The sequence below is a fragment of the Lagenorhynchus albirostris genome, chromosome X (assembly GCF_949774975.1).
Source record: "Lagenorhynchus albirostris chromosome X, mLagAlb1.1, whole genome shotgun sequence".
Taxonomy (NCBI): Eukaryota; Metazoa; Chordata; class Mammalia; order Artiodactyla; family Delphinidae; genus Lagenorhynchus; species Lagenorhynchus albirostris.
The window spans coordinates 33,355,557-33,377,205 of NC_083116.1; the positions used below are offsets into that span (position 1 = coordinate 33,355,557).

Genomic DNA, 21,649 nt, shown 5'->3' on the forward strand with positions numbered 1-21,649 from the left:
GAAAAAAATATGAGTGAAATAACCCAAGACACAGAGGTATTTCTAAAGATGAAATAAGAATAACTGGAATTGGAGAAAAATAAATGTTACAAATTTTTTAGAGTGAGTTTCATAAAAAGAAGGTAATTCTTCCAGTGCCCAAGGGAAGCCAGAAGTACTCTCAACCTGTAAGTGAGATAATTCTGAGGTGTGTTTTTTGAACTTTTCTGAGAATTTACCTGTGGAAACAAGCATCGGTTGCTCACTGTGATAGCTGGTTTACTAAACTAAAGCACTTCTACTGGCTGCCTTTCCTTTCCACAACCACTCCCCTACTGTTGTCTCTGGTACCTCCCAGATAATCTACTTACACTCAAATCCTTATATCAAGGTTTGCTTTAAGAGGAAGCTGCAAAGTAAAACAGCTAATGCTTTTGTTTCTTATTTTACTAATAAAATAGAATCAATCGGAAAGGTGTTCCACATACTCCCTCCTTCACATTTACCATCCTATCTGCAGAAGACCTCTGTATGGTTCTTTATGTGATACACTGAAAACTAAAAGTGGAGTGCCACTCACAGTGCAGTCAGTGATCAATTCTCAGACCTTACATTGTTTGACATATTAGAAGCTTTTAATATGTTTGGTAACTCTCTCCTTTATCAAAAAACTTTCTTCATTTAGCTTCCCAGATATCACACTCCATGGGGTTTCTTTCTACCTCACTAGCTGCTACTTTACAGTTTCCTTTGCTGGTCCTTCTTGTTATACTTTAAACACTGGAACACTCCAGAACTCAGTTGTTTGTAATCTTATATTCTCTGTCTACACTCTGTCACTTGGTCATCTCAAACAGATTCATCACTTTAATCTTCATCTATATAATAGACATTCAGCCCACACCACTAACTAATTTTACACCAATTTATCCAATGATTTTCTGGACATCAACTTCTCAGTGTTAAATATAAAATGAACACCAAATCTACTCCTCCAATGAGTTCCTTATGCAGTTTCCACACCTTGGAAAATGGTATCCCCATTATTCCAATTACTCAGGCCATTCCTGGTGTGGTTCTGGACTTTTACTTTCTTTCACATTGTCCTTCAGCAAATTATGTTAATTCTGCCTTTAAAATATATCCAAATACAGTTGTTTGTAGATGTATTACCCATGGTTAAATTGTTTGCTAGTCTACAAAATGTATATTGTATTTGTGCTCATTTTTGAGGTGATCTACAAATAGTATTGACTACACTATTTGCATCATCAAATCTTCAATAAAACTCATCTATTTTTGGAAAGGTGCCTGTTTGAATATCATCAAAAAGGAAAGCGTAACAAAATTTCAAATCTTCAAAATGTCATTTAAACTCCTGGGGAGAGACTGTAAATATAAACTCCACTTTCTCACTTTGGACTTAAAATTATTACACTAGTGGAAAGCTAACTTTCTCATAGGTTGAGTAACAAAATCAAGAGACTGCTAACAATGCTTATCTCTAAATTGGGAGCTGAAGTTAAGAGGGGATCCTTTCTTTCTTCTTTATATATAATTTTGTTATGCTTAAATTGCTAATTATATACATGTGTTACTTTCATAATTAAAGACTGAATAAAGCTGTTTAAACAATCTTTGTGAAACAGTGCTATTTGGGAAGAGATTTGCACTAAAAGATATAAATAATTATTACAAAGAAATTTAATTAAATAGCGATGTTCTAGTAGAATAATTGCTTGAAAGGCCAATGGAATAAAATAGAAATAACAAGACAAAGCCTTAGTAGTTAAAATAATTTAGAACATGACAAATGTACAGTATATTGATTAAGCACACAGATTCTAAAGTTCAAATACTTGGGTCCAAGTTCTGGATATGCTCCTTATTATCTGTGTGACCTTAGGCAAGTTACTAAACCTATCTATGTAACAGTTTCTTCATCAGTAAGGGAGGAATAATAATAGTACTTAACCCATAGGATAATTGGGGGGTGTAAATGAATTAATATATAGGTATAAGACTTAGAACAGTGACTATCAAATAACAAGCATTATATTGGGATGGCCAAAAAGTTCATTTGGGTTTTTGGTACGATGTTATGGGCAAACCAGAACGAACTTTTTGGCCAATCCAATATAAGCGTTAGCTATTATTAACAGAAATCAGAGGCACATATATAAATTATATATATATATATATATATATATCACTACTTAGTAAAATTTGTTTCTCATGAATGTATGTGTGAGCAATTCTGAAATTATATCTAAAATAGGAGAGAGCAAGCAAGTAATATATATATATAAAGCTATTTTACTATAGCTACAAAAGATTTTAATACTTGAAGAAGTAAGGGAAAGTGTTCACAGGAATTCTTTGTAAAGATTTTGCACGTGAAATTGTAAATCAAATGAATGATATAGCAATAAATAATATTGTCATGTTAGCTTTTGAATAAAACATATTTATATCATGACCGCTTATTACAAAATGAAATATATTCCAGATGAATGAAGGAGGTTTTATGTATGTTTTTAAAACACTGGGAAAACATAGAGGAGAATAACTATATTAACTCTGTACTGAGAAATGTTCTATATGCATACAACCAGTACAAGAAATCGAAACTAAATATAGGGGAGACCTTCAGGATGGCGGAGGAGTAAGACATGGATATCACCTTCCTCCCCACAAATACATCAGAAATACACCTACATGTGGAACTACTCCTACAGAACACCTACGGAACGCTGGCAAAAGACCTCAGACTTCCCAAAAGGCAAGAAACTCCCCACGTACCTAGGTAGGGCAAAAGAAAAAAGAAAAAACAGAGACAAAAGAATACGGACGGGACCTGCACCTCTGGGAGGGAGCTGTGAAGGAGAAAAGGTTTCTTTTTCACTAGGAAGCCCCTTCGTGGGCAGAGACGGTGTGCAGGAGGTGGTGGAGGGGGAAGCTTCGGAGCCGTGGAGGAGAGCGTAGCAACAGGGGTGCGGAGGGCAAAGCGGAGAGATTCCTGCACAGAGGACCGGTGCCGACGAACACTCACGAGCCTGAGAGACTTCTCTGCTCACCCACCTGGGCGGGCGGGGGCTGGGAGCTGAGGCTCGGGCTTCAGAGGTCGGATCCCAGGGGGAGGACTGGGGTTGGCTATGTGAACACAGCCTGAAGAGGGCTAGTGCGCCACAGCTAGCCAGGAGGGAGTCCGGGAAAGACTCTGGACCTGCCTAAGAGGCAAGAGACCACTGTTTCCAGATGCGCGAGGAGAGGGGATTCAGAATACCGCCTAAACGAGCTCCAGAGACAGGCACGAACCGCAGCTATCAGCTGCTACTTTAACCCTGTCCTGTCTGAGCAAAGAACAGAAGCCCTCAGGGGACCTACATGCAGAGTTAGCAGAAGGAAAGAAATCATAAAGATCAGCTCAGAAATAAATGAAAAAGAAATGAAGGAAATGATAGCAAAGATCAATAAAACTAAAAGCTGGTTCTTTGAGAAGATAAACAAAATTGATAAACCATTAGCCAGACTCATAAAGAAAAACAGGGAGAAGACTCAAATTAACAGAATTAGAAATGAAAAAGGAAAAGTAAAAACTGACACTGCAGAAATACAAAGGACCATGAGAGATTACTAGAAGCAACTATATGCCAATAAAATGGACAACCTGGAAGAAATGGACAAATTCTTAGAAATGCACAACCTTCTGAGACTGAACCAGGAAGAAATAGAAAATATAAGGAGACCAGTCACAAGCACTGAAATTGAAACTGTGATTAAAAATCTTTCAACAAACAAAAGCCCAGGACCAGATGGCTTCAAAAGTGAATTCTATCAAACAGTGAGAGAAGAACTAACACCTAGCCTTCTCAAACTCTTCCAAAATATAGCACAGGGAGGAACACTCCCAAACTCATTCCACGAGGCCAACATCACCCTGATACCAAAACCAGACAAAGATGTCACAAAGAAAGAAAGCTACAGGCCAATATCACTGATGAACATAGATGCAAAAATCCTCAACAAAATACTAGCAAACAGAATCCAACAGCACATTAAAAGGTTATACACCATGATCAAGTGGGGTTTATCACAGAAATGCAAGGATTCTTCAGTATATGCAAATCAATCAATGTGATAAACCATATTAAGAAATTGAAGGAGAAAGACCATATGATCACCTCAATAGATGCAGAAAAAGCTTTCAACAAAATTCAACATCCATTTATGATAAAAACCCTCCAGAAAATAGGCATAGAGGGAACTTACCTCAACATAATGCAGGCCATATATGACAAACCCACAGTGAACACCATTCTCAGAAGTGAAAAACTGAAACCATTTTGTCTAAGATTAGGAACAAGACAAGGCTGTCCACTTTACCACTATTATTCAACATAGTTTTGGAAGTTTTAGCCACAGCAGTCAGAGAAGAAAAAGGAATCCAAATCAGAAAAGAAGAATTAAAGCTGTCACTGTTTGTAGATGACATGATACTATACATAGAGAATGCCAAAGATGCTACCAGAAAACTACTAGAGTTAATCAATGAATTTGGTAAAGTAGCAGGATACAAAATTAAGGCACAGAAATCTCTTGCATTCCTATACACTAATGATGAAAAATCTAAAAGAGAAACTAAGGAAACACTCCCATTTACCACTGCAACCAAAAGAAAAAAATACATAGGAAAAAACCTACCTAAGGAGACAAAAGACCTGTATGCAGAAAACTAAGACACTGATGAAAGAAATTAAAGATGATACAAACATTTTGTTTATGTTTTCCTTTACTGTGTAAAAGCTTTTAAGCTTCATTAAGAACTTTATTTATGTTTTTATTTCCATTTCTCTAGGAGGTGGGTCAAAAAGAATCTTGCTGTGATTTATGTCATAGAGTGTTCTGCCTATGTTTTCCTCTAAGAGTTTTATAGTATCTGGCTTTACATTTAGGTCTTTAATCCATTTTGAGTTTATTTTTGTGTATGGTGTAAGGGAGTGTTCTACTTTCATTCTTTTACATGTAGCTGTCCAGTTTTCCCAGCACCACTTACTGAAGAGGCTGTCTTTTCTCCACTGTATATTCTTGCCTCCTTTATCAAAGATAAGGTGACCATAAGTGCTTGGGTTTATCTCTGGGCTTTCTATCCTGTTCCATTGATCTATATTTCTGTTTCTGTGCCAGTACCATACTGTCTTGATGACTGTAGCTTTGTAGTATAGTATGAAGTCAGGGAGCCTGATTCCTCCAGCTCCACTTTTCTTTCTTAATATTGCTTTGGCTATGCGGGGTCTTTTATGTTTCCATACAAATTGTGACATTTTTTGTTCTAGTTCTGTGAAGAATGCCATTGGTAGTTTGATAGGGATTGCACTGAATCTGTAGATTGTTTTGGGTAGTAGAATCTTTTTCACAATGTTGATTCGTTCGATCCAAGAACATGGTATATCTCTCCATCTGTTTGTATCATCTTTAATTTCTTTCATCAGTGTCTTATAGTTTTATGCATAGAGGCCTTTTGTCTCCTTAGGTAGGTTTATTCCTAGGTATTTTATTCTTTTTGTTGCAGTGGTAAATGGGAATGTTTCCTTAACAAAAAGCCAACCCTCAGAATGGGAGAAAATATTTGCAAATGAAACAACTGACAGAGGATTAATCTCCAAAATTTACAAGCAGCTTATGCAGTTCAATATTAACAAAACAAACAACTTGATCCAAAAATGGGCAGAAGAGGGGCTTCCCTGGTGGTACAGTGGTGAAGAATCCTTCTGCCAATGCAGGAGACATGGGTTCAAGCACTGGTCTGGGAAGATCCAACATGCCATGGAGCAACTAACCCCATGGGCCACAACTACTGAGCCTGTGCTCTAGAGCCCGTGAGCCACAACTACTGAGCCCACGTGCCACAGCTACTGAAGCCAGTGCACCTAGAGCCCATACTCTGCAACAAGGGAAGCTACCCCAATGAGAAGCCTGTGCACAGCAATGAAGAGTAGCCCCCACTCACCACAACTAGAGAAAGGCTGAGGGCAGCAACAAAGACCCAATGAGGCCAAAAATAAATAAATTTATTTTTAAAAAACAAAAATGGACAGAATACCTAAATAGACATTTCTCCAAAGAAGATAAACAGATTGCCAACAAACACATGAAAGGATGCTCAACATCGCTAATCATTAGAGAAATGCAAATCAAAACTACAATGAGGTATCACCTCACACTTGTCAGAACGGCCATCATTAAAAAATCTGCAAACAATAAATGCTGGAGAAGGTCTGGAGAAAAGGGAACCCTCTTGCACTGTTGGTGAGAATGTAAATTGATACAGCCACTATGGAGAACAGTATGGAGGTTTCCTAAAAATCTAAAAATAGAGCTACCATATGACCAAGCAATCCCACTACTGGGCATATACCCTGAGAAAACCATAATTCAAAAAGGGTCATGCACCACAATGTTCATTGTAGCTCTATTTACAATAGCCAGGACATGGAAGCAACCTAAGTGTCCACTGACAGATGAATGGATAAAGAAGAGGTGGCACACATATACAATGGAATATTACTCAGCCATAAAAAAAACAAAATTGAGTTATTTATAGTGAGGTGGATGGACCTAGAATCTGTCATACGGAGTGAAGTAAGTCAGAAAGAAACAAACAAATACTGTATGCTAACACATATATATGAAATCTAAAAAAAAAAAAAAAAAAAACATGGTCATGAAGAACCTAGGGGCAGGACTGGAATAAAGATGCAGAGGTAGAGAATGGAGTTGAGGACACGGGGAGGGGGAAGGGTAATCTGGGACGAAGTGAGAGAGTGGCATGGACGTGTATACACTACCAATTGTAAAATAGATAGCTAATGGGAAGCAGCCGCATAACAGAGGGAGATCAGCTCTGTGCTTTGTGACCACCTAGAGGGGTGGGATTGGGTGGGTGTGAGGGAGGGAGATGCAAGAGGGAGGAGATATGGGGATATATGTATATGTATAGCTGATTCACTTTGTTATAAAGCAGAACCTAACACACTATTGTAAAGCAATTATACTCGAATACAGATGTTTAAAAAATATATTTAGGTATTACTTCATAAAAATATTGTATAAAGATATCATAATTATAAAATTGGGTACAAATTGGGTTAAACATTTTTTTTTTTGCGGTACTTGGGCCTCTCACTGTTGTGGCCGCTGCCGTTGCACAGCACAGGCTCCAGACGTGCAGGCTCAGCAGCCATGGCTCACGGGCCCAGCCGCTGCATGGCATGTGGGAGCTTCCCGGACCGGGACATGAACATGTGTCCCCTGCATCGGCAGGCGGACTCTCAACCACTGCGACACCAGGGAAGCCCGGGTTAAACACTTTAATCAAAATATGTTAGAGGATGGTGGAAGAGTAAGACGCGGAGATCACCTTCCTCCCCACAGATACATCAGAAATACATCTACACGTGGAACAACTCCTACAGGACACCTAGTGAATGCTGGCAGAAGACCTCAGACCTGCTAAAAGGCAAGAAACTCCCCACATACCTGGGAGGGCAGAAGAAAAAAAAATAAACAGAGACAAAAGAATAGGGATGGGACCTGCACCAGTGGGAGGGAGCCATGAAGAAGGAAAGGTTTCCACAAACTAGAAACCCCTTCATGGGCAGAGACTGCGGGTGGTGGAGGTGGGGAGCTTCGGAGCCACAGAGGAGAGCACAGCAACAGGGGTGCGGAGGGCAAAGTGAAGAGATTTCCACACAGAGGATTGGGCCGACCAGCACTCACCAGCCCGAGAGGCTTGTCTGATCACCCGCTGGGGCAGGCGGGGGCTGCGAGCTGAGGCTGGGGCTTCAGTAGGAGCGCAGAGAGAGGACTGGCAGCGTGAACACAGCCTGAAGGGGTTAGTGCACCACAGCTAGCCGGGAGGGAGTCCAGGGAAAAGTCTGGACCTGCCAAAGAAGCAAGAGACTTTTTCTTCCCTCTTTGTTTCCTGGTGCGCAAGGAGAGGAGATTAAGAGCGCTGCTTAAAGGAGCTCCAGAGACTGGCGCAAGCCGCGGCTAAACAGCGTGGACCCCAGAGATGGGCATGAGATGCTAAGGCTGCGGCTGCCACCACCAAGAAGTCTGTGAGCGAGCACAGGTCACTCTCCACAATACCCTTCCAGGGAGCCTGTGCAGCCCGCCACTGCCAGGGTCCCAGGATCCAGGGACAACTTCCCCCGGAGAAAGCACCACGCGCCTCAGGCTGGTGCAACGTCACGATGGCCTCTGCCGCCACAGGCTTGCCCCGCACTCTGTACCCCTCCCTACCCACGGCCTGAGTGAGCCAGAGCCCCCGAATCAGCAGCTCCTTTAACCCCGTCCTGTCTGAGCGAAGAACGGACGCCCTCCGGCGACCTACATGCAGAGGCGGGGCCAAATCCAAAGCTAAGCCCCAGGAGCTGTGCGAACAAAGAAGAGAAAGGGAAATCTTTCCCAGCAGCCTCAGGAGCAGTGGATTAAATCTCCACAATCAACTTGATGTACCCTGCATCTGTGGAATACCTGAATGGACAACGAATCATCCCAAATTGAGGAGGTGGACTTTGGGAGCAAGATAGATTATTTTTTCCCCTTTTCCTCTTTTTCTTAGTGTGTATGTGTATGCTTCTGTGTGAGATTTTCTCTGTATAGCTTTGCTTTCACCATTTGTCCTAGGGTTCAATCCACCTGTTTCTTTTTTATTTTACTTAAAATTTTTTTATTATAATTATTTTTTTATTTTAATACCTTTTTTTATTTTACCTTACTTTATTTTAATGTCTTTTATCCCCTTCCTCCCTCCCTCCCTCCCTCCCTCCCTCCCTCCCTCCCTCCCTTCCTTTCTTTCTTTCTTTCTTTCTACTTTTTCTCCATTTTATTCTGAGCCGTATGGATGAAAGGCTCTTGGTGCTGCAGCCAGGAGTCAGTGCTGTGCCTCTGAGGTGGGAGAGCCAACTTCAGGACACTGGTCCACAAGAGACCTCCCAGCTCCACATAATATCAAATGGCAAATATCTCCCAGAGATCTCCAACTCAACACCAAGACCCAGCTTCACTCAACGACCAGCAAGCTACAGTGCTGGACATCCTATGCCAAACAACTAGCAAGACAGGAACACAACCCCACCCATTAGCAGAGAGACTGCCTAAAATCATAATAAGTCCACAGACACCACAAAACACACCACCAGACGTGGACCTGCCCACCAGAAAGAAAAGATCCAGCCTCATCCACCAGAACACAGGCACTAGTCCCCTCCACCAGGAAGCCTACACAACCCACTGAACCAACTTTAGCCACTGGGGACAAACACAAAAAGCAACGGGAACTACAAACCTGGAGTCCGTGAAAAGGAGACCCCAAACACAGTAAGATAAGCAAAATGAGAAGACAGAAAAACACATAGCAGATGAAGGAGCAAGATAAAAACTCACGAGACCTAGCAAATGAAGATGAAATAGGCAGTCTACCTGAAAAAGAATTCAGAATAGTGATAGTAAAGATGATCCAGAATCCTGGAAACAGAATAGAGAAAATGCAAGAAACATTTAACAAGGACCTAGAAGAACTAAAGATGAAACAAACAATGATGAAAAACACAATAAATGAAATTAAAAATACTTTAAAGGGATCAATATCATAATAACTGAGAAAGAGAAACGGATAAGTGACCTGGAATATAAAATAGTGGAAATAACTACTGCAGAGCAGAATAAAGAAAAAAGAATGAAAAGAACTGAGGACAGTCTCAGAGACCTCTGGGACAACATTAAGTGCACCAACATTCGAATTATAGGGGTTCCAGAAGAAGAAGAGAAAAAGAAAGAGACTGAGAAAATATTTGAAGATATTATAGTTGAAAACTTCCCTAATATGGGAAAGGAAACAGTTAATCAAGTCCAGGAAGCACAGAGAGTCCCATACAGGATAAATCTAAGGAGAAATATGCCAAGACACATATTAATCAAACTGTCAAAAATTAAATACAAAGAAAATATATTAAAAGCACCAAGGGAAAAACAACAAATAACACACAAGGGAATCCCCATAAGGTTAACAGCTGATCTTTCAGCAGAAACTCTGCAAGCCAGAAGGGACTGGCAGGATATATTTAAAGTGATGAAGGAGAAAAACCTGCAACCAAGATTACTCTAACCAGCAAGGATCTCATTCAGATTTGATGGAGAAATTAAAACATTTACAGAAAAGCAAAAGCTGAGAGAGTTCAGCACCACCAAACCAGCTTTAAAACAAATGCTAAAGGATCTTCTCTAGGCAAGAAACACAAGAGAAGAAAAAGACCTATAAAAACAAACCCCAAACAATTAAGAAAATGGTAAGAGGAACATACATATCGATAATTACCTTAAATGTAAATGGATTAAATGCTCCCACCAAAAGACACAGACTGGCTGAATGGATACAAAAACAAAACCCATATATATGCTGTCTACAAGAGACCCACTTCAGACCTAGAGACACATACAGACTGAAAGTGAGGGGATGGAAAAAGATATTCCATGCAAATGGAAACCAAAAGAAAGCTGGAGTAGCAATTCTCATATCAGACAAAATAGACTTTAAAATAAATACTATTAGAAGAGACAAAGAAGGACACTACATAATGATCAAGGGATCGATCCAAGAAGAAGATATAACAATTGTAAATATTTATGCACCCAACATAGGAGCACCTCAATACATAAGGCAAATACTAACAGCCATAAAAGGGGAAATCAACAGTAACACATTCATAGTAGGGGACTTTAACACCCCACTTTCACCAATGGACAGATCATCCAAAATGAAAATAAATAAGGAAACACAAGCTTTAAATGATACATTAAAAAGATGGACTTGATTGATATTTATAGGACATTCCATCCAAAAACAACAGAATACACATTTTTCTCAAGTGCTCATGGAACATTCTCCAGGATAGATCATATCTTGGGTCACAAATCAAGCCTTGGTAAATTTAAGAAAATTGAAATTGTATCAAGTATCTTTTCTGACCACAACACTATGAGACTAGATATCAATTACAGGAAAAGATCTGTAATAAATACAAACACATGGAGGCTAAACAATACACTACTTAATAACGAAGTGATCACTGAAGAAATCAAAGAGGAAATCAAAAAATACCTATAAACAAATGACAATGGAGACACGATGACCCAAAACCTATGGGAGGCAGCAAAAGCAGTTCTAAGAGGGAAGTTTATAGCAATACAATCCTACCTTAAGAAACAGGAAACATGTTGAATAAACAAGCTAACCTTGCACCTAAAGCAATGAGAGAAAAAAGAGCAGAAAACCCCAAAGTTAGCAAAAGGAAAGAAATCATAAAGATCAGATGAGAAATAAATGAAAAAAGAAATGAAGGAAATGATAGCAAAGATCAATAAAACTAAAAGCTGGTTCTTTGAGAAGATAAACAAAATTGATAAACCATTAGCCAGACTCATCAAGAGAAAAAGGGAGAAGACTCAAATCAATAGAATTAGAAATGAAAAAGGAGAAGTAACAACTGACACTGCAGAAATACAAAAGATCATGAGAGATTACTACAAGCAACTCTATGCCAATAAAATGGACAACCTGGATGATATGGACAAATTCTTAGAAATGCACAACCTGCCAAGACTGAATCAGGAAGAAATAGAAAATATGAACAGATGAATCACAAGCACTGAAATTGAAACTGTGATTAAAAATCTTCCAACAAACAAAAGTCCAGGACCAGATGGCTTCACAGGCGAATTCTATCAAACATTTAGAGAAGAGCTAACATCTATCCTTCTGAAACTCTTCCAAAATACAGCAGAGGGAGGAACATTCCAAAACTCATTCTACGAGGCCACCATCACCCTGATACCAAAACCAGACAAGGATATCACAAAGAAAGAAAACTACAGGCCAATATCACTGATGCACATAGATGCAAAAATCCTCAACCAAATACTAGCAAACAGAATCCAACAGCACATTAAAAGGATCATACACCATGATCAAGTGCAGTTTTCTGCAGGAATGCATGTATTCTTCAATAAATGCAAATCATCAATATGATACACCGTATTAAGAAATTGAAGGAGAAAAACAATATGGTCATCTCAATAGATGCAGAGAAAGCTTTCAACAAAATTCAACACCCATTTACGATTAAAAACCCTCCAGAATGTAGGCATAGAGGGAACTTTCCTCAACATAATAAAGGCCATATATGACAAACCCAGAGCCAACATCATCCTCAGTGGTGAAAAACTGAAAGCATTTCCACTAAGAGCAGGAACAAGACAAGGTTGCCCACTCTCATCTCTCATATTCAACATAGTTTTGGAAGTTTTAGCCACAGCTATCAGAGAAGAAAAGGAAATAAAAGGAATCCAAATTGGAAAAGAAGAAGTAATGCTGTCACTGTTTGCAGATGACATGATACTAATCATAGAGAATCCTAAAGATGCTACCAGAAAACTACTAGAGCTAATCAATGAATTTGGTAAAGTAGCAGGATACAAAATTAATGCACAGAAATCTCTGACAGTCCTATACACTAATGATGAAAAATCTGAAAGTGAAATCAAGAAAACTCTCCCATTAACCACTGCAACAAAAAGAAAAAAATATCTAGGAATAAACCTACCTAAGGAGACAAAAGACCTGTATGCAGAAAACTAAAACACTGATGAAAGATATTAAAGATGATACAAATAGATGGAGAGATATACCGTGTTCTTGGATTGGAAGAATCAACATTGTGAAAATGACTCTACTACTGAAAGCAATCTATAGATTCAATGCAATCCCTATCAAACTACCACTGGCACTTTTCACAGAACTAGAACAAAAAATGTCACAATTTGTATGGAAACACAAAAGACCCCGAATAGCCAAAGCAATCTGGAGAATGAAAAACGGAGCTGGAGGAATCAGGCTCCCTGACTTCAGACTATACAACAGAGCTACAGTAATCAAGACAGTATGGTGCTGGCACAAAAACAGAAATATAGATCAATGGAACAGGATAGAAAGCACAGAGATAAACCCACGCACACAGGGTCACCTTATCTTTGATAAAGGAGGCAGGAATGTACAGTGGAGAAAGGATAGCCTCTTCAATAAGTGGTGCTGGGAAAACTGGACAGGTACATGTAAAAGTATGAGATTAGATCACTCCCTTAACACCATACACAAAAATAAGCTCCAAATGGATTAAAGACCTAAATGTAAGGCCAGAAACGATCAAATTCTTAGAGGAAAACATAGGCAGAACACTCTATGACATAAATCACAGCAAGATCCTTTTTGACCCACCTCCTAGAGAAATGGAAATAAAAACAAAAATAAACAAATTAGACTGAATGAAACTTAATAGCTTCTGCACAGCAAAGGAAACCATAAACAAGACCAAAAGACAACCCTCAGAATGGGAGAAAATATTTGCAAATGAAGCAACTGACAAAGGATTAATCTCCAAAATTTGCAAGCAGCTCATGCAGCTCAATAACCAAAAAAACAAACAACCCAATCCAAAAATGGGCAGAAGACCTAAATCGATATTTCTCTAAAGAAGATATACATATTGCCAACAAACACATGAAAGAATGCTCAACATCTTTAATCATTAGAGAAATGCAAATCAAAACTACAATGAGATATCATCTCACACCAGTCAGAATGGCCATCATCAAAAAATCTACAAACAATAAATGCTGGAGAGGGTGTGGAGAAAAGGGAACACTCTTGCACTGCTGGTGGGAATGTGAATTGGTTCAGCCATTATGGAGAACAGTATAGAGGTTCCTTAAAAAACTACAAATAGAACTAGCATATGACCCAGTAATCCCACTACTGTGCATATACCCTGAGAAAACCAAAATTCAAAAAGAGTCATGTACCAAAATGTTCATTGCAGCTCTATTTACAATAGCCTGGAGATGGAAACAACCTAAGTGCCCATCATCGGATGAATGTATAAAGAAGATGTGGCACATATATACAATGGAATATTACTCAGCCATAAAAAGAAACGAAATTGAGCTATTTGTAATGAGGTGGATAGACCTAGAGTCTGTCATACAGAGTGAAGTAAGTCAGAAAGAGAAAGACAAATACCGTATGCTAACACATATATATGGAATCTAAGGGAGAAAAAAAAGTTCATGAAGAACCTAGGGGTAAGATGGGAATAAAGACACAGACCTACTAGAGCATGGACTTGAGGATATGGGGAGGGGAAGGGTAAGCTGTGACAAAGTGAGAGAGAGGCATGGACATATATACACTACCAAACGTAAGGTAGATAGCTAGTGGGAAGCAGCCGCATAGCACAGGAAGATCAGCTTGGTGCCTTGTGACCACCTAGAGGGGTGGGATAGGGAGGGTGGGAGAGAGGGAGACGCAAGAGGGAGACGCAAGAGGGAAGAGATATGGGAACCTATGTATATGTATAACTGATTCATTTTGTTATAAAGCAGAAACTAACACACCATTGAAAAGCAATTATACCCCAATAAAGATGTTAAAAAAATGTACTTCTTATTGTGGGATAGTATCAAAAGTTTGAAAACTACTGGTCTAGTGGCAGAGTTGGAAAGTGGCATGGGAAACTAAGTACCTAGAGCAGCCTTTCTGCTGAAAACAAGCTAAAATGCTGGATAAAATGCATCGATGCTCTGGCACAAAAGTAAAGAATATTTAGACTGAACAGTAATTGGAAACCCTGTGAGTTCATTTTAAGAAGTTGTTTTTGGCAGGAATCAAGATGGTGGAGCAGAAGGACGTGGAGCTCATCTCCTCCCACAAACACATCAGAAATATATCTACGTGTAGAGTAATTCTCACAGACATCTGGAACCTGGCAGAAGAATTCTCATATTGTACAAACAAAGCTGCAAGAAAGGTCTCCATGTAAACGGGTAGAATAGAAAACAAAAAAGGTATTGGGTTGGGATCTGTAACCCTGGGTTGGATCTGTAAGGAAGAGGTCTGCATGGGTGGACCTTCGCCCTGGGGATAGAGCGGTTTGAGACACAATGTGAGCATTCCAGTCCTGGTGCCCTGTGCAGAGCAAACAAGCCCTCTTGCCTGCTGGGAAATCTGCTGAGACAGACAGCAAGGCTGGAGAAGCCTACACTATTTGTGAGGAGTGTGCACGTGCTGGCTTGCCAACAACCAGAGTGGAGAGAGCCATGCACTGGCGACTGCTACTTCACCACACCTTCCAACCAAAGAGGCAAACACCCCAGTCCTGCTCACTGCACAACACAGTCCAGCAGAAGATCTGGGCAAAGACTCCATCTAGCTATGCAGAAAAAGAACAGGGCACCTGAGGTGTGATCTGGGTGGAGCTGTGGAAGCCATTGTCAGTGCATGCATGGGGTGGTGCCACAAGAGGCTGCAGATGCTAAGGGCTGAATTTCAGGCAGACAGGCCCTAGGAGAGGATTCAATCTCGCTATGGAAAGACAGCCTGAAGTGCCTGGGGCGTGGTGCCTGTGGAGCAGCGATGGCCATTGTCAGCGTGCTCAGGAATATGCAGCAGTTCAGTTCACCCCAGCTCCGCCCACTCCACACTGTAGCTGAGTGCTAGATCTGGGGCAGACAGGTCCTGGGAGAAGACTGCCACAGATGCAGCAAGAAGCACAGCCACCTCAATTCCTACAGCCAAGACACCCCAACCCCAGGCCCCAGCTTACTTCACATCATAGCTGTGTACTAGATCTGGGACAAACACAGCAGAGAAAGGGATGCAACCTTGGGCTGCTATTGAATGGAACTGCAGATGCCTTCACAGGTGCTGCATAGGTCCTCTGTGACCACACAGGCCTCACTTTCTTCAGAAATCACCTATTTTGGGGCAAGGCAAGCACCCAAGGGCAATGGAGCCTGACTGAACCTGACCCTCAGGGCTTCTGCTCCAACAACTGGGGAACAGGCCCTACCCCTGACAAGGCAAGGATAGCCACAGAGCAAAGAGGAAGCCCCACCCAACTCTAGACACCACAACACCAATAACAGCCCTATCAAGGGGATAACGGCCAGCACACCCTGAGGAAAGGTGTGGCTGGCAGCCATACCAAAACCAGCCCTTGTACCAAAAACACTGTACACTCACAGTCTACACAGGGATGCGCCCACATAAAAACACCCCTTCAAGACCACAGTAGATAACTGTTTCTCCTAAAATGAAAAGACAGAGGATCTACTTCCAGTTACAAGAACAAATAATGAAACAGACCTCACCAATCTACTAGAACCCGAGTTGAAAAACAAAATCAGCAAACTTCTAACCATGTTTATCAAGAACAATTTTCCAAATAAATAAAACTAAACGTTTAAAAATAAAGTTAGAAAAAGATCAATATATCTGAATTAAACAAAAGCAGTTAACAAAAATAAGAACAGAAATTAATGATATAAGAAAATAAAGCCAAATTTTTAAATATAGCAATAACATTTAGAAACCTCTGGCAGTCTAATGGAGAAAAAAAAGGGAGTACAGAGACACACACAAAAAAACTTAGTAATTACATTAGTAATTACATAATGGACTGAAGTATAGGTAGAGAGTTCACAATTACCAAGTGGTTATACAATTGCAATGAAAGGTAAATACAGGGCTTCCCTGGTGGCGCAGTGGTTGAGAGTCCGCCTGCCGATGCAGGAGACGCGGGTTCGTGCCCCGCTCCGGGAAGATCCCACATGCCGCGGAGCGGCTGGGCCCGTGAGCCATGGCCGCTAAGCCTGTGCGTCCGGAGCCTGTGCTCCACAACGGGAGAGGCCACAACAGTGAGAGGCCCGCGTACCGCAAAAAAAAAAAAAAAAAAAAAAAAAAAAAGGTAAATACAGTCCACCTAATGGGAGAAGATGATGCAGTATATGTATCTAAAAAGGATTCATTATCCATGACAGATAAAGTATCAATATTTCTACAAATCTATAAAATAAATATAAACAATCTAATAGAGATAAAAGGTCAAAAGACTTGAACAGGCATTTCAGGAATAGGGAAAAGAAATGGACAATAAAGTTCTATGAATAGATGCATACACTTATTAAATAACCTGGAAAGTGTATATTGAAATCATACCATTTCACACCCACCAGTTAGGCAAATATGAAAAATCTGACATTGCTATTGAGTTGTGAGGATGTAGAATTTCTACAACTCTAATGCAGTGCTTGTTGGAGTATAAATTATTAGAACCATTTTGGAAAAAATGATATTTAACATTATCTAGTAAAGTTGATGGTGCACATATCTTTTTATGTAACAATTCCACTTGTAGATATAGACGTTAGAGACGCCCTCACATATAAAGACAATGCGGCATGCAGAAGAACGTGCATAGCAGTGATGTTAGAAACAAAACACTGGAGACATCCAAATTTACATCAACACTGATAAATAAATTCAAATCTATTCATATAATGGAAAACAACATAGCGGTGAAATTGAAAGACCTACAGATGTATGTCTCAATGTGGGTGAATCTCATAAAGTTGAATGAACGAAGTGAGTTACAGAAGAATACATATAGTCTGATCCTATTTCTACAATTTACATACATGAAAAAGAGTATAATGTTTTGGGATACATATTCACATGGCAAAATTAAAATAAAAATCAAAGAAATTATGAATAATATTTAGAACAGCCATTACCTCTGAGAAGAAAGGAGAGAGAGGAGTATGATCAAAGGGTACACAAAGGGATTCAAAGGTACTCATAATTTGGTATATTGTATGCTGTGTGTTGGGTAAACAGTGCTCTTTTTAGAATTTTTTTCATAAATTATAAGTAATAAAATGTTTCACACTAAAATACAAATAAAGCATTATAAAATATATTATCTGAAATTGTCCAGAGTTCACTTCAAATTTCTTAATGTTTCGTAGATGTTGTTTGCTAGCAAGTCCATATTAAAGGAATACTGGAAAATTAAGAGATTATTGTATGAGGTGATTCTAAAGTGACCTTGATTCACCCTCCTTCAGCTAATATGTTCATCTGTTAGGCTTGTTCAATAAGATATGTCTGTAATTACCATGCATGAGTTGTTGCTTCCAAGTGGAAAAGGAAGATGACACTGGCAACACTGTGTCCTATACAAGTAGCCATCTACATGCTTTTTCCTTTTCATTCTGACCTAAAATGGAAATTTTGAGATAAATTTTCTTTTTGATTAAGGATAAAATGTTATTGTCACAAAGTCACTGAACCAGAACTAAGGATCCATCCATAGAGATGTTAAGTAAAAGCTATATTTATTTGATATGCTCATGTTTTCTCTGTATATTTCAAGGCATTTCTAAATAACTTCACTAATAATTACCACCCATTATTAAGAACCACTTACTTTTTCCCAGTGAGCTGAAATCAAATTTAAAAAAGATATCATGCAAGAAAAAAATCCTCTAGAAGCTGTTCCTGAAAATTAACTTTGGTTATTCTGAGATCCTTTGGGATACTAAATTGTAACAATAAGCTCTAAAAGCATTATTGCTTTTAGAGCAACAATTTAGCAACCTCTAAATTCCCCTTAATATACCTGAGATTAAATCAAATGAATCATGCTTTCCCTGATAGTTACATTATTTTAGTAAGGTTAATCTTTAAGTAGAAAAGAATTAGTGATTTTTGTTGCTTCTATCATTTCTGTGAAATAATAATTTTCAGAGCTCGAAGATGGGCCTTGCCATTTACAAAATACTATCTGATTTAATAGAATGATATTTCTAATATTGCTATTTCTAACATTGATTTCTACACAGAGTAAAATAAAGTGGCTTTCTTCTGAAAAACTCCAAATATCAAATAAGTCCAATTTCCAATCTGTTATAAATTTGAAACTAATTTATCAGGAAACAAGAAGTCAGATTGTAATGTAGTGAGGTAAAGAAAAGAAATTACTAATATGAGCAAATTAGATAAAGAAGGTATTCATATACTTCAAGACTCTTGCCATCTTCTAATCAGGCTATGGAAGAATTTCATATATCTCTTGGGCAGTGCTTTCTCCCTGATATTGATAATTTTGTCTCCCACCCCATCTGCATCTTATTAGTTCATTCAGCATGTGTAGGGACATAAACATCATGTATATCTTACAGCTTGTCAATGTATCATGTTGACATTAAAAATCAATCTTTGGTGATAGAGATTAGAATAGTTATTTGTCTGCATGGTGGTAGAGGGTAGCAGGGCAAAGGTACTGACTGGAAATATTTGTGAGGGACCTTTTTGGGTGTAATGGAAATGTTCTTTATTTGGTCTGAGAGTAAGGCATATATATTTGTAAATATTAATTGATCTGTACACTTAAGATTTGTGTATTTCACTCTACATAAATTTACCCTCAGTAATGTATTAACAAAAGAAAAAATATATAAATTAGAGTATCTTGATTCATGGTTTCCCTTCAGATTTAGAATATAATCCAAATATTTTATGGCTTGTGAAGTTCTACGTAATCTCGTTCTTATATGTCTGTCCATCTTCCTTTCCTGACTCTCTTGTTTTGCTTACTTTTTTTTGGCTCTGTGGTTCTTGCTGTTCTTTAAAACTACACAAGCCAGCAGTGCCTCCTGATAGCGCCGGGTGGGGCGGAGCCTGCGGCCACCACTCCCCGCGGTCCCTCCAAAGGGGGACTCGTACTCTGAGGAAGAGAAGGAAAGGATGAAGCTGGGGCAGGAGGAGGAGGAAGGTGGACCCCCGGATCCAGGGAGAACTAATGACATTCAATCAATCCACAGATGATATCAACAGACGCGAAACTGAACTTGAGGACATCTGTCACAAGTTCTGCTCTGTTCTGGTAGAAGCGACGGTGAAACCGGACAAGCTGGTGAAGAAAACTCGCAAAGCCGTGGAAGATCCGAAGCCCTACTGGGAGGTGCGGAGGGCGGCGAGGCTGGCTCAGCTGGAAGCTCTGAGAACCACGCAGGACCTCCTGAGCCGCCACGGAGACTATCCCCGTGGCCGAGCAGTGCCTGCTGGAGGATGGCAAGCGGCAGTTCGACTCGGCCTCGCAGGAGATGCTGAATCAGCCACGCAGAGGGTCATGGAGGCGGAGCTGACCAAGACTGCACAAGGAGCCTGCGACCAGGTACAACACGGCCATGGACCGCATGTGGCAGCTGGAGGACAAACTCGGGAAGATAGTGGACGACCTGTAGGTCAAGCTGTCATGGTGAAGGGCGAATACAAGATGGCCCTGAGGAACCTGGAGACGATCTCGGACACGATGCACGAGCAGCAGCACGCCAGTGCGACTAGGACCTCGCAGCCGCGGCATCAGGGCCAAAGGTGGCAGCGCGACCACAGAGAACCTGTCGGGGCGCAAGCCCGAGCTGGATGCCATTTCTGTAGCCTCCGAGGCTTCTCAAGATGACAAATGTAGCACCTCTGTGTCTGAAAATGACTCGGAAACCCAGTCTGTGTCCAGCTTCAGCTCAGGACCCAGTCTGAGATACCCGACCACTGACCAGATCCCCACGGCTGTGAGGTCCGGCAGCCTGGACCTGCCCGGCCCCGTGTCCGTCAGAGTTCGTGATGATGTTCCCGGTGCTGGGCGAATGCAGCAGGACCTCTTTCCCCAAGTGTGAGGTAGAGTGAGATGACAGGGCAAAAGGGGCAGGAAATAAAATGAGTGACAAAGCCAACAACCGGGACGTCAGCGAGCAGTGCCATGGCAAGATCCAAAGCAGCCCCTCCCCGCGAGGGCAGTGCCTTGGAGGATGAAATGCATGGGGCAACTGTCCCTCCAGTGCTCAAAGGGCAGAGACGGTATCATCCCTGACAAAAAAATGGTGCATATCGGCTGATCCATCACAGCTCTGGCCCAAGTGCATATCAATATTTATACATGAAACTGCATGGAAAACATTGTGCCTCTTATCACTTAATATGTATGTAAGTCCCCTACATACCAACCAGTTCCCTTCCAAGAGCACAGTTTGTAAGTCCAATTTGTTCATAAGTCCGATAAAGTTAGCCTAGGTACCCAACTAACACAATTGGCTATGTAGTACTGTACTGTAATAGATTTAGACTTTTCACACAAATAATACATAAAAAACAAACACAAAAAATAAAGAGAACATTTTTAATCTTTACACTACAGTATCTTGAAAAGTACAGCACAGTACCAGCTATATCACCGCTGCTTTTACGCTTGCTTCCAGACATCCTGGGCTTGAAATAAAGATACTGTACTACTGTACTCTATACAGTACTGTAAAGTACACAAAACCACAACCACTTGTAGAGGATGCACGCACATGACACTGTACGCCAGACACGTGGACTAACTTAGGTGACTGGACATGCGAACGCACATTCTCATCTTTGAAAGTTCGCAACTTGAAGGATCATATGTAGGGGACTTACTGTATGCCAAATCTTAAGCATTTCCTCTAAACTGCACTAATGAAGTTTCAGTGACATTGAGAGCTATGAGACACTGATGAAAGAAATAGAAGATGACACAAACAGATAGCAAGATATAACTCGTTCTTGGATTGGAAGAATCAATATTGTTAAAATGAGTATACTACCCAAGGCAATCTACAGATTCAATGCAATGCCTATCAAATTACCATTGGCATTTTCCACAGAACTAGGATATTGAATTCTTGTTTAGTA

The 21,649-nt window shown here is 40.2% G+C and overlaps 1 pseudogene; it reads left to right on the top strand.

The window, feature by feature from the left end:
• LOC132513072 (SH3 domain-binding protein 5-like) overlaps positions 1 to 20,829 on the top strand; it is a 113,412-nt pseudogene extending 92,583 nt beyond the window's left edge.
• Positions 20,830 to 21,649: the final 820 nt, after the last annotated feature.